Source organism: Planococcus citri, chromosome 2 (genome assembly GCF_950023065.1).
Source record: "Planococcus citri chromosome 2, ihPlaCitr1.1, whole genome shotgun sequence".
Classification (NCBI taxonomy): domain Eukaryota; kingdom Metazoa; phylum Arthropoda; class Insecta; order Hemiptera; family Pseudococcidae; genus Planococcus; species Planococcus citri.
In genome coordinates this window covers 61,112,388-61,129,411 of record NC_088678.1, presented here as the reverse complement: position 1 = coordinate 61,129,411, position 17,024 = coordinate 61,112,388, and positions in this window count along the sequence as shown.

The window sequence follows — 17,024 nt, the reverse complement described above, 5'->3', positions numbered from 1 at the left end:
CACAAATTTCATGTAACCACACACCTTGGAGCTACATTGATTTTTTTAGCACCAGGTTATCAGTTATTCAATATCAATTCACCAATTTTGGAAGTTGTCATAAGTTGACAATTTTCAGTCACAAGTTGGCAATGTTTCAATGATGAACTGACAACACTAAAATTTGTAAATCGTGTTTAAAACTGTTTAAATAACACTATTTTTCAAACAAAATTCCTCAAAATTTTTTTGCTCTCGCTCCGCTTGAGCAATATTTTAGACTTTTCTTAATATTTCTGAACTTCGAAAAAGTCATCAAAATCACGTTATTTACTATATTATGTATTTATCAATTTTTCATCTATATCTTTCAATTTCTTCAGCTCTTCATAAAAAATAGGTTGCATTTAACACAGTAGCGAAGTGCATACTCGTATAAATTACAAACAACTTTTTCAGGCCTTTATAAAACATCATGCTGAGAAGGCGTGTGAAAAAAAATGCAAGGTTCATCTAATAAGAGTAGTAGCAAGGTGGAAAATTTGCGATTTTATAGTTGGCATTTTCAAGATCCCCCCCCCTACCAGTAAAATTGGCTTACTCCGCCCCAGCATCCCTACCCCTCCTCCACCACAAAGTTGGGTAGAGGGTTGAGTGAAAAACAACTTTTTCAGAAATGACCCCTCTTTGAAGACGTATGTCATCTCTTCTGCAGGGCAGATCACTGAAACTACAAATTTTTCGTAGTGGCTTTCAGCTTAAAATGAAGGTTTACACAAAATTTGACCAACATTCTCCCACATGGTTTTTTTGCGATCCGGACCACCATGTATGTACAATGTACGAAGTTACGAACTGACCAGATGAATGCATAAACCGCCTTATTCAATTGAAAATTTGAATTAAAAAGTTACAGTAGGTAATCTTTTGCACTTGCAGATCTTCACCTTATAAAATAGATTCAGGTTGAAACTATTTTATAGCACATCATTGCAATATCGATTGCGCAGTACAGATCTTCAATTTTAGTAAGACGTATAATCTGTGTACCTGAACCTATGGCTTTTCACCTCAAACAATACTAGGTATGTATAAGCGTACTTATACATAACGTTTTATTAAAACATCACCTTTTGTTGATAGGTATTCAATTTTCAATTAAGTATAGTATAAGTAGACATGTACATTTAAAAAATACCAGAGAGGCCGAGACAATTATTTTTCAATAATTTTGAAACAAATATCAAAACCTTAGGTACTAGGTAGGTACTTTGTATATTAGAAATATTTTTTACGTAAAGCTATGCTGTATCTGTTCATATTGCTGTTTAAAATTTACTCGGGCTTACCCATAGATAAAAGAATTTTTTGCTCTCTCACACGCTTTTCACGAGAAAATAAAATCAGCAATGCAATTATCAACATGCGCAATTTTGTGTTTCAATATACTCATAATATTTCAGTAAGTAATCTTTGGACTTGCAGATCTATACTTTTAATTTCACTTTATAATGTACCATTAAAATAATTCTTATAATTTTTCATCTTATTTTGAAAATATTCACCCATTATATTTCTCATCAATATTAGAAAAATTGTATATTCATGATTGAAAATTCAATTCTTCTAGTATGGTACATAGCTATTTGCTTATGTAACGAATGACAGGAAGCAGTTTTTTCCTCTCTTGTGGGGTGACCAACGGGCACTAAATTTATAATACAAACAAACAGCATGCACAAATGTCACAAACAATAAATCCTGAATACATCCACCAAAAAGTAATGTACACCTTGGAGCACAACAATAGTCATGCGGCAGAGAAACGCATATTGGAAGAGATAATGGAATCCAGTAGATGGGTAAGTAACAACACTATAACATGATACGATTGTCATACTCGGATATACCTATGTTGGCACATGGGAATTACAAAACATTGGAAATAGAATTATATTTATTTTCAAAGAGCCACAATGGCAGAAAGTATCGAGACAATAAATGTTCAAAAGTTTTCAAGAGTTTTAGGAAGAAAAAATCCTATGTATAATGATGATGGAGATTTCGATTAAATGTTGATATGGTACGAGTAGGTACAAACATTTTAATGTAGGTATTGTAATTATCATTACTTCCTTGGTTGCTATACCTATTCTAGGAACGTGTAGGTACTAAATGAACAAACTGATTTGTTTTATGAATTCATGCTATGGATAATGGATATACAGTGGAGTCTCGATAACTCGAAGCTGGAGGGAGAAGGAGTTGACTTCGAGTTATCGGAGTTCGAGTTATAGAGGTTAATTTTGGTATATTTCGAGTTAGCGAAGTTTTGAATTAGATGAGTGTTTTTTTACTAGAATGAAATGGAAACACATATTATACCTGGTCAAAAAGATTAAATTATGGAATGAGATTGTACAATAGGTACCATTGAAGATACCGATATGTGAATGTGAAAGAGTTTTGTATCAATAAGATTCGAATTTACAAGTGTTTTCAACTAGAAATTCGAGTTATAGAGGCAAAACGTTGGCAACGTTCGACTTACAGAGGTTTTTTCTTGTCTTTTTCAAAAATTTTACTTCGAGTTATCGGAGTTCTTGGCCTTGTTACTTCGAGGTAAAGAAGTGAATTTTACATTGAGTCTTATGGAGAGTTGAAGGGAAACAGACTTTGCTTCGAGTTATTGGAGTTTTCGAGTTAACGGAGTTTGAGTTATCGAGACTCCACTGTATGTACTATTGAAAAAAATATATATGCACCTAATTTTTATATTCATGAGACGATATTAAAAATTTAGAACTTCAAAATTAGGTATTTCACTTTTTATCATTCTAAGAAAAGTTTTTACCGCGTACTCTCAGCTCTAAGGGCGAGATGACACAAAGTCAAGGTAGTTAAAAATTTAATGAAAACTTCGGAAATTTCTCTAAAAATGAGTGTCTTAACATCATGATGTAAGAGTGATACCGACAATGTTCATTATGTAAGTTCATCTATAGATCTTCAGTTTCAGTAAGTAATTTTCATACTCGGACCTGTAGATCTTTTCCTTGAACCAACTACTCACATAACATTTTATTAAATTTATAATGTGACAGTACCATAAAACAGTTTTCAGTACTACATCAGTGTATGCTAAAGGCAATAATAAATAAGTAGGTACTTTTTTTTCGTTCTTTTGTATTTTTCGTAAGCAGAGATTAGTAAGTATAGTACATATATGAATTGAAAGATACCCGAGAGGCCGAGACATTATTTTTCAATAATTTTGAAACAAATATCCAAAACTCAGGTATGTACTTTGTATATTAGAAACATGTTTTACATAAAGCTGTATCTGTTCATTTTGCTTTTTAAAATTTGCTCGGACTAACCCACTAATGAAGAATTTTTTGCTCTCACACACGCTTTTCTCGAGGAAATAAAATCGGTAAGTTGCAATTATCTTCATTCGCAATTACAAGTAGGTAAGTACCTAATTGTGTTTCAATTTTCAAAGCGAATGATGAATTAATTACAATTTTTTTGAAAATATCATCTACTTTTTCAGTTAAACTTCAGCATTTCATGCACCGGAAATGATGGTAAAAGAGCTGCACACGCTGGAAAAATACATAATATTTCAGTAAGTAATCTTTGGACTTGCAGATCTACGCCTTTAACTTCACTTTATAACGTATCTTTAAAATAATTCTTATAATTTTTCATCTTATTTTGAAAATATTCACCCATTATATTTCTCATCAATATCGATAGAAAAATTGAATTTTCATGATTGAAAATCAATTTTTCTAATAGCTGTTTGTATTTGCTTATGTAATGGATGACAGATAACAGGTTTTTCCGCTCTTGTGAGGTGACCAACATAAGTGCTATTTAGGTACATATTTTCAACGAGCCACAATTGGAGAAAATGTATTTAATGTAGGTATTGTAATTAACTAATTATCATTACTTCTTTGGTTATATCTATTCTATGTAGGTAGTAGGTACCTAATAGGTACTAAACAATCAAACTTATTTGTTTTTTCAAATTCATGTTATTCAGAATTAAGTATTTCACTTTTTATCACTCTAAGAAAAGTTTTTAGCGTGTGCTCTCCGGTCTTAGGGCGAGATGACACAAAGTTGAGGCATTTAAAAATTTAATGAAAACTTGGGAAATTTCTCTAAAAATGAGTGTTCTAACATCATTTTGTAGGTGATTTCAAATGGGGACATCCTAAAGTGTGGTTAGGAAAATATCCTAGTTTCAAAAATTATAAAAAGGTTCAATTAATAAATAGGAAGAAGAGGACGCACGCAGAGTCGCAGAACCTTATGTGCCTGGGTACATACCACGCGAAGAGGGGAAGAGAACCCAACATATTTGGTAAGACAGTATTTTCAATTATTGTGATTGTTATAATCGTTTGGGTATTACCCATCATTTTTTTGTAAACTTCATTTCTCTCTCTCTCTGGTGAACTAAAGCTGTAGTACACGAAGTGTTATGGTGATTCGGACTTCAACTCTATTTGATTTGTATGTCATTTCTCATTGTAATCATTCTTTATTCATTTACTCGTACATCCAGTTTTAATTCATTTACTTACATTTTTTGTTAGTACCGTACATACATACTTAGCGAGTCTTTGTACCTTGCAGATACCTAATGCCTTTTACCAAAAATAATATTATCAATTTTGAAGAACACAAATTATACATTGCGGCTTTTTTCTCGAATTTGGGGACTCTTTCGCAGTGATTTGAATGTTGATTACAAGGTTTTTGTTGAGGTCGAAAAAATTTAAAAAATTCATGGTCAATGGTCATTGCCCTAAAGTCTCTCCACCTTCTTACTAAGTTTCAGGACAATGGATCGAAACCAGCCTGGAATTTTTGGATTTTAACACTACCTTCCCTCAAAATGTGCTCAAAGAACATCATCCAGTAGCACATATTTGTCTTTATTTTACAAAGTTTGGAATATGAATGTCTCGGAAATTTTTTCAAGGCACCTTTGCATTGCATGAAAATTCTATCACTCAAATAGGTGCAAATAATTATGTAATTATCACCCGTATTTATATAGAAAATATGATTTTATGTTTATAGAAATAATGTGCCTATGTTATAAATAAATCTCAGGCTTTTTAAACAATTAAAATCAATCGTAAAATGAAGTGTATTTAGAAAGTTTTGAAGATTTTTCATTTTGTTTTGAAAGTGTTAATTTATTTTCGTTGCAAAATTTTCAATAGGCTACTACTGTGCATGAAATGATAAACACTAACATAAAATTACCGAGAAAACCACGATGCATGACATCAATTTCAGTAAGCAATCCTTGTGTCTGTAATTTTTCACCTTGAACTATAGGAGGTACCTGCTTCTACAACACTTAATTAGAAGCCCAAATATAATACTATTGCTATTTATCATAAATTTAAAAATGCAGACAAAAAACGTCACAGTGTTGAACAAAACACTCAGGAAAATAAATTTAAAAAAATGATGGAAGCTGTCATCAGCTTCAACGTTCTTAGGACAAACATCCATAGAATGATTTTGGGAAAATACACCTAAAATTTCATAAGGTACAACATACATTGGATCTACAATCTACATTGCTCTTTTTGCACCAGGTTACCAGTTTCATATTCAATATATTAATTCTTCAATAATAAGACAATCTTGAAGCAAAACTTTTATGTCACTCATGATTTTACGAAAAGATATTTTTCAATACTTCTTATGTAAGTACATACTTAACTATGTATGTATATGGTATATGTAATCGCTGCAATGCATTACGGTGTTGTGAATTCTCACTGTATAAACCTCACTTTGTTCATGATTTAAAGCAACTGAAGATTATTATTTATTACTTCATGTTTTCTCTGAAAAAGCTGAAATTTTAAAACTGTTCATTTTCAATTTTGACAATTTTTTGCTTAAAAATTCTCAACAGGGTGGATCGCGAAAAAAAAATGTAGGGAAGATTTTAATTCAGTCGAGGTCTTCATTTCGAGTTGAAAGTTACTGAGAAAAAATTTCAGCTCCAGAGGTGCTCTTGGAGAGGAGATATGGGTCCTAAAAGAGGGCGCATTTACGAAAAAAATCGTGGTTTTTTTTCTTCTCTACCCTTTATACTTACTCATCCTGTTTTGGGAAAACTGGCCTTCTACCAAAAGATAGTACCAATTTGAGATTCTTCGTCGACCTAGGTCGTTGCCGTCAAAAGGTAGGACCACTTTTAGAGCTCTACTGAGCACTTTGAAAATTTGCAAATCGTTAATTTTCGTGTTGGTTAGTTCTTGAAAAAAATTTTCTCAAATATTCTGCGTTAATCAAGTCAAAATATGCAATGATATCATAATTTCAAAAACTGGAGAAATATCTTGGAACACAAAGGTGCCAATTTTTCGGTCATTATCGCTAATTAAAACAATCAAAAAATATAAGCTAATCAATTGTTTTTGATGTTTTGAAATAAGCCAATAAGCGCAATAATGACCGATAAGTTGATACCACTGCGTTCTAAAATATTCCCCCTATTTCAGAAGAAAAAATTTTCAAAACACTTGACCCAAAAATAAGCGATTTGTAAATTTTTAATTGCTCAGTAGTACCGCAAAAGTGGTCTTAAGTTTTGATGTCAATGGCTTAAGTAGTCGTAGACTCTCAAGTCTCAAATACTAACGTACTTTGTTTTGGAACATGAACCATTTTTCTCTGAGATTTGCGAATTGTGTTTAAAATTGTTTTAAAAAACCACTATTTTCCTAACAAAATTCCTCAAAAAATTATCGCTTTTGCTCTGCTTGGGCAATTATTTTTGACTTTATCTCAATATTTCTGAACTGCATTTTCCCCAAAACAAGTTGGGTATCTTTCCTGCAGGGCGGATCTCCGTAGCTACGAATTTTTCTGAGTGACTTTCAGCTTAATATGAAGGTTTACACAAAATTTGGTCAACATCCTTCGGCATGTTTTTTTTTTGCGGTCCTGATCACCTACTACAAAGTACGAATTGAACTGAAGATGTATACATCATGGCAAATTACATCATGCACGCATGAGATTTCAAATATGAGTATGAGTTTCAGTAAGTAATCTTTGTACCTGGACCTACGATTCTTCTCGAACAATATCTACTATGTATATACTTACATGATGTTTTATCAAAATACAAATTATGTTAATACTCGATTAAGTATGTATTAAAGAATACTCGAGAGGCTAAGAAAATTATTTTTCAATAATTTTGAAACAAATATCCAAAACATGGGTACTTTGTATATTAGAAACATGTTTTACGTAAAATTGTATCCGTTCATTTTGCTTTTTAAAATTTGTTCGAGCTTACCCACAATAAAAAATGTTTTGCTCTCGCACACGCTTCTCTCGATTAAATAAAACCAGTAAGATTGCAGTTATCTTCATTTACAATTACAAGCACCTAATTGTGTTTCAATTTTCAAAGTAAATGATGACTTGACAGTTTTTTTAATTTTTGTGTTTTCAAATATCATCATCTACTTTTTCAGTTCAACTTCTACAATGAAAATTCCAGAAACTTGTTCATAAAGCTTTTCTCAGGCGTTAGAGGGTTGAGCATAAAACATATCCAGGAATCGACGATTTAAAACTTTCCTAGCTGAGAAGACTTTATCCCTTTTTTTTCTCTATTCTCCGTTTCGTTTCAAAAATTCATTGAAAATTAAATTTGCGAACGTTTACTCACATTCAGTGATTAAAAAACACGGCACCGATGGCGCATTTAACAAAAAAAAACGTTTTTCGTCGCACTTTAAATCAGATCGTATTTTTAAGAAAGAAAGTAGGTACTTTTTTTCGTTCTTCAGTACTTATTTTTGAAAGCGGAGATCACCGTGAAAGTGAGCGAGACGATCATTTTATCAACGATTTTTTATGAAGTTGGTGTGATCGATATCTAGCATCCTTGATCTAGACTTAGCATTTCGTCTAAAAAAGAAAAAAAATGCCCAAGCGAAGCGAGACGGAAAACTTTTAAAAATTTATTATAATATTTGTAAAATAAAAAAAAATCATAATTTTCGATGTGAAAAGTTATATGTACAACGCTAAAGTTTCGTGTTTATTGATGTTTTTAAATAAAATTTCGTGCTTTTTTCGTTAGCTATTCACACTTTTTCGTGCCAGTATCAAATCTGATTTGTACAATAAAGTCATCTATAGGTTATCATTCACTAATGAATTTCGTGTTCTCTAATTAAAGAAATATTTTAATTTTTAAATACCTTAAACAACGTACAAAAGTCATATTTCTCCAGAATAAAATTTCAAAATATTTATCACTATTACTCGCATTATTGCGATCCTAAATTTCACCAATGATAAGATACTGAGAGAATACCTTGGACTAAATTATTTATCACCTTGTACTTGGAACTACGGTTCTTCTCCTCGACCAATACTATACATAAGCTTAAGTACATAGACTTTATAACGTTTGATTAAAATATCATTTTTTGTTGATATTAATCAAGTAAGTATAGTTTACGTATTTACTTTTTAAAATTTGCTTGGGCTTACCCACTGATGAAGAATACTTCTCTCGAGGAAATAAAAATCAGTAACTTGCAGTTATCTTCATTTGCAATTACAAGTACCTAATTGTGTTTCAATTTTTAAAGTAAATAATGAATTAATTACGATTTTTTAAAAAAATATCATCATCTACTTTTTCAAGTACCTACGAGTAACTTCAGTATTTCATACGCTGGAAATGAATGCAACAGGATATGACTGCAAAAGAAAGACTAAAAAATACACATAGGTAATAAGTATTTCAGTAAGTAATCTTTGGACTTGCAGATCTACGCCTTCAACTTCACTTTATAATGTACCATTAAAATAATTCTTATAATTTTTCATCTTGTTTTGAAAATATTCACCCATTATATTTCTCATCAATGAAAAAATTTGCATTTTCATGATTGAAAATCAAATTTTCTAGTAGCTATTTGGTATTTGCTTATGTAATGAATGGCAGATAACAGTTTTTTCCACTCTTGTGGGGTGACCAACAGGTACTCTTCACTGAGATCTGCCAATTTATAATACTAATAGCACGCATAAATAAATATCGCAAAGAATAAATCTTGAATACATCCACCAAAAAGCAATCTACACGTTGGAGCACAACCTCAGGCCATATAGTTAGTATCTTGGCAAATTTTAGGGAACATGGGAATAATAAAACATTGAAAATAAAACGCTTTCTGTTTTCAAAGAGCCACAATTGGGGAAAATATTCAATAGAATAAAAATGCTTGAAAGTTTTCAAGAGTTTCAGGGTTGAGGGGGGAGGGGACATTTAAACTAAATCCTATAATGATGATGGAGATTTAGATCAAATGTTGATAGGTACACGAGTAGGTAGGTACAAACATTTAATGTAGGTATGGTAATTAGCATTACTTTCTTGGTTATAAGTATCTATTTCTAGGAACCCAGGCACTAAATAATCAAACTGATTTGTTTTTTAAATTCATGCTATAGGTATGTACTATTGAAAAAATATATGTACTTAATTTTTATATTCATGCGACGAGATTAAAAATTTAGAACTTCAGAATTAGGTATTTCCTTTTTTATCATTCTAAAAAAAGTTTCTAGCGTGCTCTCAGCTCTTTGCACGAGGTGCTGCCCTGTTATTTTAAGGGGCTGTAATAGGAAAGCGCACATGATGCTCATTAATGGGAATTGCATTGTTAGGAATGCGCACATTGCATTGTAAGGAATGCGCACATTGCATTGTAAGGAATGCGCACATTGTATTGTTAGGAATGCGCACAACGTTGGTTTAGAGATATTCAGACAGAAATTTTAAAATTCAATCTAAATTATTGTTTCAGATGAAGGATTTGAATTTTTTTACTGGTGACGATGTTTTGAGGATATTTAGGGGAAAAAGTTTTCTTGTTCAACTGGAATTATTATTTGATAATTATGAAGAATTTTAATTTTTTTCCAAAGTAGTTCGCCAAACTCCCATTTTTGTAGGAAATAAGTAAGTAGGTAGAGGTACATACATGATGAATTATTTATAATAAACGAAAGTTTTCCAAACTTACTGAAATTATTTTATGGGCATTCATGTACAGGCTTTTGCATTCTACGTTTCAACCCAGTTCCTTTCGTTAAAAAATTGGTTGGGGGGTACCCACTAGCCACCTACTGAAAAAAAATTGTTTGATGTATTTTCTTGATTATTGTTTTGCTTTTTTTGAAAATGATTAATTTTTGAAGCTTTTTTTTGGCAATTTCGGGGAAATGAATGGGGGGGGGGGATCAGTACATTTTTAATTTAGAAAATGTCTTTCCAAAAGGCCCTTCCAAGGTCCTTATTTTTAGTTTTGAGTTGTTAGACATCCTGTTTAATCATTTCATGTTTTTTTCCTTGTGCGCAATCCTAACAAGGTAATGTGCGCAATCCTTACAGGGTAATGTGCGCAATCCTTACTTGTGCGCAATCCTAACTTGTGCGCAAAACTAGCAGTTGTGCGCAAAACTGTTTCACCGATTTTAAGGCAGTTAAACAGATCTTCAGTTAAAGTAAGTAATTTTTATACTCGGACCTGCAGATCTTTTCCTTGAACCAACTATTCACATAACATTTTACTAAATTTATGATATCCAACTTCTGTTAATATTTAATCATTAAAAGTAGTATGTACATACATCATAGAGTATTCAGTGGGATTTGTTTCAAAAGAAAATATTTGTCAAAATCAATTTTACATTTTTAATCCGATGTGCCCAGTCCTATAGGCTATTATTCTGATCGCGAATCGGATTATATTTTTAAAAGTAAATGTGTACAAATATTTTTACTTGCAATCTATTATTGAATTAAAATAGAAAATAATCAGGGGAAGAGCTTTCTCCAGACATATTAAACATGAAAACATAACGACTAAGTAACGTATAATATTTATCAAAATGAAACTTGAAATTAAAAGGAAAAGGAAGGAGCGAAGTAGGTAGTAGGTACCCAAAACAATGTTAACAAAATAGGTACTTCGGAAAAATTGGTAAAAACTTGACAAAACATCTCTCGCAGTGTTGCCCAATCCAACACAATTCATTATAATTTTTGTGTTTGAGCTCAATGGAGATAAGAAAGACAGGAGGCCCTGGGAACCAGTATCAAAGCCCAGAAACTGTCGAACTAAAGTATAAGACCAAAAGCTGGTAAGTATCAGTGCAGCTCCAATGGTGAACTAAAGCTGTAGCTTACAGGAAGTGTTATGGTGATATTTTGGACTTCGACTCTAATTTTGATTTTTATGCCATTTCTCGTTGACGTCATTTTTTATTCTTTTTCATTTAGTTTCAATTCGTTTGAATTTTTTGAGACAATACCTACTTAGTAAGTCTTTGTATGTCTATGTATGTAGGTACGTTGCAGATAATGTCTTTTACCAAAAACAATGTTTTCAATTTTGAAAAACACAAAACATACATTGCAGCTTTTTTCTCGAATTTGAGGACTATTTCACAGTGATTTGAATGTTGATTTCAAGGTTTCTGTTGGAGAGGAAAAAGTTGAAAAAATTCATGGTCAATAGCAGTCATTGCCCTGAAGTCTCGCCACCTTCATGGATTGAAACCAGTATGAAATTATTGGATTTAACACGACCTCCCCTCAGAGTGTGCTCATAAATCATCATCCAGAAGTATTTATCTTAATTTTTCAAAGTTCGGGATATGAATGTCTTGGAATTTTTTCTAAGATACAAATCGTATCATTCAAATTATAGAAATGATGTAAGTATGTAATGTAGGAACCTATGTTATACTTCTCAGACTTTTTGAAAATTAATTGTAAAATAAAGTAGGTATAGTATATATTTAAATGTTTCAAAGATTTTTTATTTTGTTTTGAAAATATTAAAGAGGGTACCTACATTTCCGAAAAAATCGTGATTTTTCCACTCTATCGTTTACCCAACCTGTTTTAGGACAAATGGTCCTTTCCTAAAAGACTGTTAAAATGCAGGAAACTCTTCAAGCTAAACCGGAAATCTTGGACCACATTTCAGAAAAGAATACTTACTCGTTAGAAGAAGTAAGACAGGCTAGGTCGGTAACCTGGCAACGGGTATTTCGAAATGAAACAAACTGTCATTTTGGAAGTAGGTAAAAACATGTCCTTATGTTTTAGTATGTCGAGTCATACAGAGCATTCAATAGAAACACTTTGGACTCATGAAGTCCAGAGAAAATACCTAAGAAATTAATTTTCAAAGATTTTGGAAATATAATCCAAAATTAAACCTATACATTAATCTGATAACACTGCAACTACTGATTCCGATTGAATTTTGATAGGTAGATAGTATTACGGATGGATTATTACATACCAATTTTTTCAATTTTTTTAATATTGTAATTACTTTTTTCAAAATTTTCATTTAAAATAAATATTAAAATACCTATGTACATATCTATTGCTATGATTTTTCATTTTCTTTTAAAATCAATATCAATAATACTTTCATCTATAAGAAAGCATTTGGTTCTGTTCGTAATTCGTATATCTAGCGTTTTTTTAATATTTCTTTTTTTTTTCTCATAATAATCAGTTTATTTGACTTCCTGCCGGAAGGCGATCTTCTTTTTTACGAGAGATGAAAAGTGCAAAACGTTTTCAACCACGTTACGACTCCGGAGAAAAAGAAGCGAACTTTAGTAAGTAATCTTTGTACCTGAACATCTTCACTTCACCTTCAACCGCACTTACAACGTTTCATTGAGATCCAAAACTTCTATAGATGTTCAATTATTGAAATAACAAGGGCCCATAATTTCTTAACGTCTTTATAACGATTCCGCAGCCTCCAAACATGGAAAGTCGTCAACATTTTACATGAAATCTTCGTAAACGATCGTTCGAGTGGAAAACAATTGACTACGGTACAATTTCTGGAAAATACTGAACACGAATTTCAAGAAAAAAGAAAATTATTACAATCAAAATTCACAAAAATGACTATCCTAGCGATGAAACCATCAACCAATTTTTAAAATAGCTAAAAATAGGTACACACAATGTACATCTTCTATATCTATATTATAAAGGGACAGCTTCATTTTTTGTCATCGCATCACGCGTCTTCTAGCGAACCGATTTCGCCGAAATTTTCGCGGTACATTTGTACTTGCTCGAAGATGGTTCCTACGAAGTTTCGCTTTGAAAGCTTAATTACTTTCGCCGCAATTGAGCTTCAAAGTTTCAAAAATCGCTATATAGACGTTGCGGGGGTGTAATTTAATCGGTGAGACGAGGTACTGGGTTTTCGTTGGTTCCGCTGCTTGAACGCGTTTCTTCAGTGTTGCGACTGTGGTCCAACTGGAATGTAATATTCATCATTTCAAAATCTCAATCTCTCTCATTCTTGCGTTTTTTTCTGCGCAGTGTTACCCAGCTGGTCCAATATCACTTGCGCAATGCGTCAATTATTTCCAAATTCCATGTTTAGATTGTTTGATTTTACAATTTCTTTAATTTTTTCATTTTTAAAAATTTTTATTGATGTTTTCAATTATATTTTTTTAATTTTCTTAAAAAATGCACTTTTTCTTAATTTTCTAAAATTAAAAAAAATTTATATTTTCTGTTTTAAAATTTATTTGCCCGTCAGTGACAATTTTATTTATTGTGTTTTAATCATTTTTTCACACTTCGGCTTAAAAATTTTTTTACATATTTCCGCGTAGATTTTTTAATGCCAAACAACCAAATTATTATACTTATTTAATTTTTTTTTTAAATTTATTTGTGCATCGGTTTAATTATGTGTTTTTATCATTTTTTCACACTTTGGCATAAAAATTTTTTCGCATATTTCCATGTGGGACTTTTTTATTCTATAAACATCCTCGGAGATGAATTATTCTTCATTTATTTCACTTGCGTGCGGGATCCGGGATCTTCTAAATTTTTCATGCTTTGGTTAAAATTTTTTTCGTAATTTTTGACCGCACAGGCATAACTAGATCTGTGGAAACTGAATGATTTTTTCAGGTCTCGGGTTTGAGGGTTAGGTGTAGGGATGTGTAGGGATCCTTGGATTTGAGGTTGAGGTTCGGGTTCCAAATTTCTTTATTTCGAGTTTCGAAGACTAACGGGCACTTTCACCAACTTAAGGTAGTCTGAAATACATAACTGGATTTTGTTCAGAGATAAATTTGTCCTCAAGAGTGAAAGATTTACGTTACATTTTTCAAAAAATTCAATTTTTCTCATTTTTCAAAAAAATTGAATGCTTTCAACGTTTTAATTTTTTTTTTCAATTTTTCAAAAATTTAATTTGTTCATTTTTCATTCAATTTTTTTCAACTTTTCAATTTTTAAAAAAATATAATTTTTTCCGATTTTTCAAAAAATTAAATTTTTTTCGATTATTCAAATAAAAATCAGTTTTCTTAATTTTTTTTTTTGAATCGTTTTTTCAAGTTTTCTCACCAGTTTTAATAATAAATGGGCATTTTCACTAAATTAAGGGAGTTTGAGATGACTGAATTTTTTTCAGAGATAAATTGGTCTTGAAGAGTTTGCTTTAAATCTGGCTAAGATTACGTTTTATTTTTTTTGTCCATTTCATTTCTCATTCAATCTTTTCAACTTTTCAATTTTTTTTTTCAAGTTTTCTCGCCGGTTTTAATAATAAACGGGCATTTTCACTAAATTAAGGGAGTCTGAGATAACTGAATTCTTTCAAGAGATGAATTGGTCATGAAGAGTTTCCTTCAAATTGGCAAAGATTACGTTTTATTTTTCAAAAAATTCAATTTTCCAATAAAATTTTTCAAAAAAAATCAATTTTTCTTATTCTTCAAAAAAATTAAATGCTCTCAATGTTTAAATCTTTATTCATTTTCAAAAAATTTAATTTGTCCATTTCTCATTCAATCTTTTTCAACATTTTAATTTTTTTCAAAATCAAAATTTTTCCCCTTTTTCAAAAAAATGATTTTTTTACTATTCAAATAAAAATCAGCTTATTCTTTTTCTTTTTTTTAAATCATTTTTTCAAGTTTTCTCACCGATTTTAATATTAAAGGGGCATTTTCACTAAGTTAAGGGAGTCTGATAACTGAATTTTTTTCAGAGATAAATTGGTCATGAAGAGTTTGCTTTAAATTTGAGGCAAAGATTACGTTTTATTTTGCAAAAAATCCAATTTTTTAATTTTTCGTCTCACCGATTAAATTTCATCGACACTACGTCTACATAGCGATTTTTGAAACTTTGAAGCTCAATTGCGGTGAAAGTAATTGAGCTTTCAAAGCGAAACTTCGTAGGAACCATCTTCAAGCAAGTACAAATGTACTGGGAAAGTTTCAGCAAAATCGGTTCTTTGAGGCAAAGATTAAGTACATTGTATTTTTCAAAAAAGCCAATTTTTTAATTTTTTCTATTTAAAAAAAAAAATAAATTCTTTCAATGTTTCAATCTTTATTAATTCTTCAAAAAATTTAATTTGTCCATTTCTCATTCAATCTTTTTCAACTTTTCATTTTTTTAAAAAATTCAATTTTTTCATAAAATTAAATGCTTTCAATGTTTTAATTTTTTTTTTTTAATTTTATTTGTCTATTTTTCATTCGATTTTTTTCAACTTTTTAAAAATTTTTTGAGAATTCTATTTTTCTCATTTTGCATGCCCGTTCCCGCCCAAAGGGCGGGTTTTCTTCCTTGTACAGGTATATATAGGTGTACTTACATAGTTTTCAATTCACTTTTCAGGTGGAAGTTCGATAATTGCTTCATAGATCATCTGGGATTCAAATAGGTTATTGAAAATGGCAGTACGATATATAGTTAGTGAATGTTGACTCGAAACAAAAATGAACTGAAGTGAATATTGGAACATTATCGGGCCATATTTAAAAAATCAGATTTTCAACTGCTATTTCGTCGAAAGCCCTAATCTTAATTAGTTGAAATGATTTTTTGATAACGAACCATATCGATTTGAAAATCTGATGTTATACTATTATGCTGGTTGGTGCTCTTAGCGGAAAAGCCTATGCTATGCGATAATATCGAATTCGTTTTATGTACTTATGTGGATTAACTTTTATAAAGTAGGTACTTGGGTAGGTATGGTATTTATCAATTAACCACTTTATCTTGATGAATGAATGAATTAATTTTATCTATAACATGATTCTTCGAAGTCGTATATTGATTTCATTATAAGTAACAAGAAATGTTCTACGGTTCTACATATAAGAGTTTGACCTTTCTTGAGTTGTCCAAAAATTACATAAATACGTAGGTGAATGAAGGAATAATCAAACAATCATCTATCAATCCAGAAAAAGCGTTGAAAATGTATATGTATGTATGTATCAAGACTTCCAAAAATACAAGTTCCTCAAATCCTCAGCGACGTGAAAACTGATCCTCAAAACGTGGTTTCAGTTAAAATGTAAATAAAGAAACGAGGAAACGACGTTCAATAAAAATACGAAACAATAAACATTCTAAGTATTTAAAATCTACTTGATTGTGACTTTGACAATTTTAGCAAAAAGCAGAACTTTTCGGCAATTAAATTATACCTTTTTCAAATTTTTGACAGAAAAGAGAGACTATTTTGCAACTTTCTGAAAACGAAACAAGATTTTTTGAAAATTCTTGACGTTAAAGTGAGAATTTTTGGTAAATTCTGAAAAAAAAACAAGATTTGACAATTTTTGGCAAAAAGCAGAAATTTTAAGCAAATTTTGGAAAATAAAATTGAAATTTCTTCAGTCATTTTTGCCAAAGAAACGACAATTTTCAGTAATTTTTAGGACAAAAGCGAAACTTTCTGGCAGTTTTTAGCACAAAAATGAGACTTTCAAGCAATTTTTAATGTTTTTAGAGAAAAAAAATGGAATTTCCGGAAATTTGGTAGAAAGCAAAAATTGTCAAAACTATCAACAAAAAGCAAGACTTTTTTTGGAGATCTTGGCAGAGTGATAATACTCTGCCAAGATCTCCAAAACTT